This window comes from Pinus tabuliformis, chromosome 1_2 (assembly GCF_031772625.1).
Source record: "Pinus tabuliformis cultivar Carrire ecotype Pingquan chromosome 1_2, CPIR1, whole genome shotgun sequence".
NCBI lineage: Eukaryota > Viridiplantae > Streptophyta > Pinopsida > Pinales > Pinaceae > Pinus > Pinus tabuliformis.
Genome location: NC_142298.1, coordinates 175,875,524 through 175,884,138, shown reverse-complemented (window position 1 = coordinate 175,884,138; position 8,615 = coordinate 175,875,524).

Below are 8,615 nucleotides of genomic sequence, written 5' to 3'. Positions count from 1 at the left end.
ATATGAGATTCTTTTTTAGTATCATTTTTTTACTTAAACTAGTTGTACCTTTGAGTCCTGTTAACCTATTATTTGATTTGATTTAAGGGAAATACTAGGTGGTTGTTATTATATATTTTCATACAATTGCTAACCATATAGCTAAGTTTCCACACCAGGTTACAGAGGTTTGACTTATGCAACACAAAGATATATTTCCGGGTGGAAATGTAGATCATACAAGAGGGTGGTAGGTGGAGCACAACTTTATACAATTCCCAATGATATCTATCATCATCTTTATAAATTGCATGAAAATTTTTCTAGCAATATCAATATTACCACTTACGTATACTAATTGGTAACATTGGCAACACCTTAGTGAGAAACACCAAAAACATACACCATTTCTAAGCATAAGCACAATAATGATTGTCTTTGAATTTTGTTTATCTTTAGTCAAATTTGACATTCAATCTATACTAGATCTCATGAAAAGTACTTAAAGGCCATATCAATTTAGTAGCAGAGCAACTATGAAAATCCTAGTAATGAGTATCTATGTAACAATAAAGTGTTGAATTCTAGTCCATGCATCCATCTTCTTCCCAAAATATTTCATGCACTCAAGGTTCGATCTTGTGCTTTAATCTCAAAACTGATATGCTTTTTGATGTGGAATGTGTCTCTTTCTCTTGTTATCCCGATTCTAAAACAAGAACTAGTATTTGTGTCTTTTGTATGAGTACACAGATGTAGATGTACAAAAATATTTTCAGGTTCACAATGTTCATAAAAAAATTGATTGTGTCTCATAGGTATTCAAAATAGAAAAGGCTGGCATTTCATATTCACTTAAGTTCTTATTCGAAGTTTTGGGTTTTTCATTCTTAGTGTTTACAAATGTAAGTCAAGTAAGTTACATGGTGGTGAAGTTTCCTGTGGTTGGTGATTAACACAAAAGTAAAGAGCACTTCAATATGTGATTCGTTTATAGTGTCATTGTGTGTATTTAAAGCTGAGTTCTATTGAGTCCTATTAGAAACTCATTGTTGCACCTTTGAGTCCTATGACCCATTGTTTTCTTTGATTTAAGGGAAATACCAAGTGGTTATTATAAGTTGCCACATCTAATCGTAGAGGGTTCAACACATTCAACACAAAGAAATATTTCCATGTACAACTTTATCCAACACCCAAGTTTTTCTATATCCTAAATGGTAGGTTGAATACAAATTTATCCAACACCCAATGATATCTATCATCATCAATATAAATTGCATGGAAAATTTTCTACCAATACGAATAAGAATAAATACCACTTGCATAACCTAATTAATAATAGTGGCAACACCTTAGTGAAAAACATAAAATAACATATGCTATTTCTAAGTAGAAGCACATTAATAAACAACTATATCTCTGAGCCTCATAGTGTTTTCTGGAGTAGAGGAATTTTTGTGCTCATTGTATTACAATATTAAAAAAAAATGATGTTGCGGATCTTACGACGGTTACTAACTTCTACTCGTCGTTCTTACATTGGAACTTACAACAGATGTTAATGTCGGTCATATAGCAGACTCGTCACAAAAGTAATGCCTAACATCGGTCTTACGATGGTAGCTACTTGTTATTGTAACAACGATCATTAGTGTTGCAAAATACCACCTGGTGTCGGGCTTATGACGATTATGACTCGTCTCTGTTACGACGGATGCTAACATCGGTGAAATAACACATTTATCACAAAAAATGGCCTGTCGTCAGTCTACTGACGTTGAATGTGTCACTAGAGCGACGTAGAACGTTGTTGGTATTCCGATGTAAAGTTTCATTGAAGTAAGTAGTCTTTCATTCGTAGACTGACCACGATGATTGTCGATCATGCGACGCCATAAGAGTCCTCCTTTTGTTGGTATTTCGATGACATATCAATCATCTGTTCGTCTGTGTACCGATGTTTGTTTGCAGTCAGAATTGCAATGAATTTGCAAAACATTGATAATGCGACTATGCCACATTCCACATTTCGAAAAACCCCTTTTTGTCATTATAGTGATGAAATGTCCTTGTATTAAAAAATACTCTATTTTGATTCGTGTAACTCTATAAGATGAAGCACTAAAAAATTTGTGGGCATTGAAGTGGTTGACACATCAACTTATTGGGTGTAGAAGTATTGCATCAATCTCCATTTGAGGCGCATGGTAGCTGGTTGGAAAAACCTATTCATGGATTACAACTTTGAACTAGGGCTAGGACATGCCATGACAACCCATGACATCTTGAATGGTAAAAAACATCATTTAGGGCCTCAAAATGGCATTGGAAGTTTGAGACTTGAAAAAAGATACAAAAATTCCAAGAAGATAGAGAACCATTGCGTCAATGGAAGAGGTGGTTCGTCACCAATATCCACATGGGTAAAACAAACTAATGTAGGCAATGATAAAAGAAAAAATAATTTTCCTACAAATCTTAAAACAAAGAATATAAATATAGAATGATGCAAGGTACATTGCCAAGTGTTGACAAGTTACTACTTAAGGATTGGGTTTTTAAAATTAGAAATTAAAGTACATAATCCTCATAGCAATTGGAAATCATGTCTACACTTCGGGTAGTTGATGCTTTTGATAGATGACAGGCAAATAACGTTAACCAGAACAAGGGAAATATTTGAGTTATGCTATCTTTTCGTGAGTTTATATTTGGTTGTGTTGCTTGATGAAATCAAGAAGATAATAGTGGACACAATGGATCATTATAACATATTTATAGGATCGAAAAGGAAATAAGAAATTACTAGAAGAATACAACTGGATTTAGATTATTTGAAATAAAATAATGTGACATTGACTTGTGTTGTAACTCTTAAAGTTCCTCCAGTTGATTAATGGTGTGTTTTTAAATGAATGATTGTAGACCAAAAGTGTTAGAAAATGTAGCAAGAAAGGCTAAATTTGACTTGTGCCTTAGTCAAATTTAGTAATTCAATTTTCCACCTCAGCAGGATAACTTGGATTGTCGTTTACTTGTGTGACATGGCCTTGTCTACTCGTTAGATCAACAAATTCAAGTTTGTAGGCTAGGAGTAGAGTTTTGCATGTAGTGATTGCTAAATTTAGCAATCTAGTTCTGTTATTTTCTATTGAATTCGGTTAACTGAGCTCAAGTATCTAGTTGAGTAAGTTGAGTAATAGAATTCTTGTTAACTCAGTGATCTCTCAGTTAAACTAGTCAATCTACTTAAACTAACCTAGACATGCATGTAATTCGAATTTCCTAGCTGGAGTGGAGGAAAGGGCACATTTTAATTATCAATTGTATACTAGTTGAGTGTACAAGCTTGACATTGATGCAAGTGATCAATCCCTTGGGATTTGCACAAGGAAATAGGGCATTCCCCTATTATTTAGGGGGCTAATTTCTCCTGCTTTAGGAAAGGAAATAAGAGGAAGTTAGAGCCTTGAATTGGCTAAGTGTTGGCCATAGCATGACAGTCAACAGGAGAACAAGTTTACAGTGCAGGGTGTGCTTTAGATTCAAAGAAAGACATTGTAATAGTTTATCATTCTCATCTGATTAATGAAAAGTAGCAGAGGGGTTTTTCCCAGTTGGGTTCCCTTGTAAAAAAATGTGTTCTTGTGGTTTTGATGGTTGAATGTCATTTCATGTGTTTCTAATTTGTGATTTACATTCCACATAATAGTAGAGGAAATTTTTAATCTCTTGATTTCTGTTCGATTTCATCAGTAGTAAAAATTTTCTTTTAATTTCTACATGGTATCAGAGAAGAAATCACACTAGAAACTAGTCATTAGAGCTTCTCCTTAAGAGGTTTCGATTTGCAGATTTAGTGAATCGATTTTTTCTTCCATGCAGGAAAATGTCTTTCAATGGATTGAGATTGGAGTATGCCCTAGATGGAACCTAGAATTTCATAGCTTGGAAGGACAGGATGGAAGTTGTAATTGAAGATAATGGAGTGTTGAAGTACACCAAAACTAACATTCCAAAACCAGCAACATCATATGCACAACATTTAGCCTAGTGGGAAAAGGATACCAAAAAAATCTAGGAGGATCATCTTGGAGGGTGTGAGAGACCACATAGTATTCACTTTACATGGCAAGGAAACTCCATATGCTATGTGGAAGAACCTCATCAAGTTATTTGAAAATAGAAGTGATGTCAGGAAATTGGAATTGAGGGACAAGCTCAGAAACACGCGCTTGTAAAAAAATGAAACCATTCCACATTACCTCTCCATATTCATTCAGATTCGAGATGAACTTGGAGGAGTAGGAGAAAATTTTCCCTCAGCTGAGCTAGTGAGCAACTCTCCTAGGCCTTCTAAAATCCTATCATAGCTACCAGAACTCTATTAATGGAAGGGACGAATTGTCAAATTGGGAGAGACTTTGGCCCGATTTGGTGCAAGAAGAAATTCAAAGGAAAATAAGAGATGGAGTAACATCCAAAGATGAGGATGATTATTTTTTTCCTTGGTAGGAAAGGGGAAGAAGGCCAAGGGCAAGAAGGCCCAATGTAAGCCTGAGTCTAGATAGAATAATGGCAAGAAGAAGGACCTAAGAAAGATAAACTGTTTTCATTGCCGTGAATATGGGCACTATGAAACAAAGTGTTTGCATAAGAAGTCTAATAAGAAGCCTTCATGAGGAGCAAGAGGTGAATCACTTGCCTCATAATTTGAATTAGACTTCACCCTAATTTCATGATGGCCAACACTAAAATGGGAGCGTGTGGTATCTAGATTCGGGTTTTTCATTCCATATGATATGATGAAAATAATTCTTTAGTAGCCTAGAGGAGAAGGATATCTAGATGCACATAGAACTTGGGGATGATGGGCGGTACAATACTAAAGGAATTAGAACTGTAACCTTTAAGAGGGATTCAGGCTCCCATATTCATCTGAAAGATGTTATGTATGTTCTTGGGTTGAAGAAGAATATGATCTTTGTATCTGTATTGAAGGATATAGGCTATGATGTTGTTTTCAATAATCTATCGAGAAAGTGAAACATATTGGAGTTCGAGTGAAGAACTTATAAAAATTTGAGGTGGAGGCTTGCACTGCACTGAGTAGCAAGGCAGAAAAGGTGCAAAGTTGAGATGTTGGATAACTTTGGCATAGGCACATGGGACACTTACACCATGGAGCCTTAAAAATCATGCAGCAGATTACCACCGGTCTCCCAAAATGCACCCTTGACCAACATGATGTTTGCAAGGGATGCACATTGGGGAAATATGTCAAATCCACCTTCCAGGGCCAAGATAATAGAGCTAGAGAAATCTTGGAGTGAGTCCACTCTGATGTATGTGGACCATTTTCTACAACCTCTATAGCAAAACATAGGTATTATGTAATTTTTGTTGATGACTTTTCTAGAAAATGTTGGATCTTCTTCATGTGGAAGAAGGATGATTTTTTCTCAAAATTTGTTGAATTCAAAGCATTGGTTGAAAAGGAGACTGGTAAGAAACTAAAATCCCTGAGAAGTGACAATGGAGGAGAATTTGTTTCTAGCACCTTCAAGGACTTTTGTGCCAAAGAGGGTATTAGAAGAGAATTGATAGCACCTCATAACCCACAACAAAATGGGGTGGTTGAAAGGAAAAACAGAAGCATAGTGGGAGAAGCAAGATCCATGTTGCATGATCAAGGGATGCCATTACATCTATGGGTAGAAGCATGCAACACCACAATTTATTTGCAAAATAGGAGCCCTCACATAATACTTAGCATGATCACACCTTAAGAATATTTTTCTAGGAGAAAGGTAGATGTATCTTATTTCTAAATTTTTGGAGCTACTATGTATTGTCATGTCTCCAAGGATAGAAAGAAGAAATTGGAGCCTACAACTGAGATGGGGATCTTCGTAGGGTGCTCAAAGACTCCTCATAACTATAAGGTGTATTTTCCATCACTTAGGGTGACAGTGGTGAGGAGAGATGTCAAATTTGATGAGGAGAAGGCTATGAGATGCTCTCTATAGTGAGATCTGAGTATCCCACAAGAGGAGGAGATTCTAGTTCCTAAGGAGAAGCCTCATGGAGAGCTTTAGGATGTTGTGGAGAAGACACAAGTGGAGGAGCAGACATGAGGGCTAATGGAGGCACCCACTCAACCAGAACCTTCCAAAGAGGGGATGAAGGGAACCAAAGAATTGACAAGTTGGTGCAAGATGCTAGGGAGCATGTGGGAGCTCCTACATCCCTGCACATGCAGAGGAGGTCACCAGACAAGTATACTAGTTACATGGAACTCATGACAAAACTCATTGATTTTGAGCCTTCTTCATTTGAGGAAGAAGTTTCCTAACCAGTATGGGTAGATGCCATGGTGGAGGAGTATGACTCCATCATGAAGAACAATGTATGGGAGGTGGTTCTGAGACCAGAGAACAAGTCAATGGTTGGTTCCAGATGGATCTACAAAGTGAAGCATGTAATTGATGGGAGAATCAAGAAGTACAAGGATAGATTTGTGGCCAAAGGCTTCTCACAGGTAGAGGGAGTGGATGAGGAGGAAACATTTGCACCAGTGGAAATATATTCGTCAATCGGGACCATTCTAGAATTAGCTGTGAAAATGGGGTGGAAGATACATCAGATGGATGTGAAGATTGCCTTCCTCAATGGTGTTGTTGAGGAAGAAATTTATATAGAGAATCCAAAGGGATTTGAGACATATGACAGGGAGACACATGTGTGTAGACTCAAGAGAGCCTTGTATGGTATCAAGAAGGAATCTTGACCATGGTACACTTATATTGATACATATCTCAATGGATTGGGCTTCACCGATAGTGAAGCAGATCCCAATCTCTATCACATTGTGGTAGATGGAAAGTTTTTTACCTTGGTATTGTATGTTGATGATTTGATAGTTACAAGGGATGAGAAATTTATCTAGTCTTCCAAGGAGGACGTTAAAATAGAATTTGAGATGAATGACATGGCCTTGATGCATTAATTCCTTGGGCTAGAAGTATGGTAGGGTGATGGTGAGCTATTTGTGAGTCAAGTTCCTCTGAAATACTTCAGAGATTTAACATGGAGAATTGCAAGCTTATGGACACAAATCTAGCTACAAACTGGAGGAAGGAGAGTTCTTCTTTAGGAGAAGTAGTATATGCCACCATTTACAGGCAACTTGTGGTATCCTTGATGTATCTGGAGAACACAAGGCTCGATATATTCTATACAACTGATCAATTGAGTTAAGCCATGGCGAAGCCTACCAAACTGTATTGGAAGGAAACAAAGAATGTGTTGAGATACCTCAGAGGAACAAATGAGTATGGGTTATGGTACATGAGGAAAAAGGGAGTGAAGCTCCAAGGCTTCAATGATGCATAATGGGTAGGGAGTCCATCAGACAAGAAAAGTACTTCAGGTGCTATTCTTTAGTGTTAGGTCTACAACTATTTCCTGGTATGGTAAGAAACAAATGTCTGTGGCACTCATATCAACAGAGGCTGAATACATGACTGCAAGTCAAGAAACATGTGAGGCCATATGGATGAGGAAAATACTTGTGGTTATTTTTAGTTAGGAGATGGATCTGAGAATGATCTATTGCGATAATCAGAGTTGTATTAATCTCTCTGAGAATCTAGTATTTCAGATAGGTCCAAGCACATTGATATCAGATTCCATCACTTGTGGGATTGTGTGCAAAGGAGAATCATGATGCTACTATAAATTCCAACTTAGGAGCATGATGCAAATATATTGACAAAGGCATTGTCAAGAGGTAAATTCAAATTCCATAGGTGAAGGATAGGGGTGGTGCAAAATCCCTTTCTTGCTAAGAGTGAGTGTTAGAAAATGTAGCAAGAAAGGCTAAATTTAACTTGTGCCTTAGTCAAATTTAGTAATTCTATTTTCCACCTTAGTAGGATGACTTGGATTGCAGTTAACTTGTGTGACATGGCCTTGTATACTAGTTAGATTATAAAATTCAAGTTTGTAGGCTTGGAGTAGAGTTGTGCATGTAGTGATTACTAAAAATTAGCAATCTAGTTCAATTATTTTCATTTATACTCAATTAACTAAGCTCAAGTAGATAGTTGAGTCAATTGAAGGTTAGTGGAGTAGTAGAGATGTTTTTAGCTCAGTGATCTCTCAGTTAAACAAGTCAATCACCTAAAAATAGCCTAGACATGCACGGAATTCAAAATGACTAGTTGGAGCGGAGGAAAAGTTGTAGAAATTATGGTGTAGAATTGTAACTGCTCATGAAATTTTAATCTAAATCACAAGATACAATCCTACTCTACTTCTCTACGGAATTCAATTCACAATTTAGAACATCAATCAGACATGAAATAAGAAACAACATACATGCACAATATTTTTCTAGGGGAAAACAATTTGCTAAAAACCCCTTATGTCTGCTTGCATTAATATGGTGAATAGAGATGTATTACAATTTCTTGCTCAATCTGAGCTCAACCTACAAGTGAATAACTTATCTCTCTACTCACTGAGAAGCTTTGACCTGGACTTAGTCAATTTTTTCCTCAACCTGAGCCCCTATTTCCTTGTGCAATTCCTAAGGAAATTAGGCCCCTGTTATTTGGGATTTTCCTCCA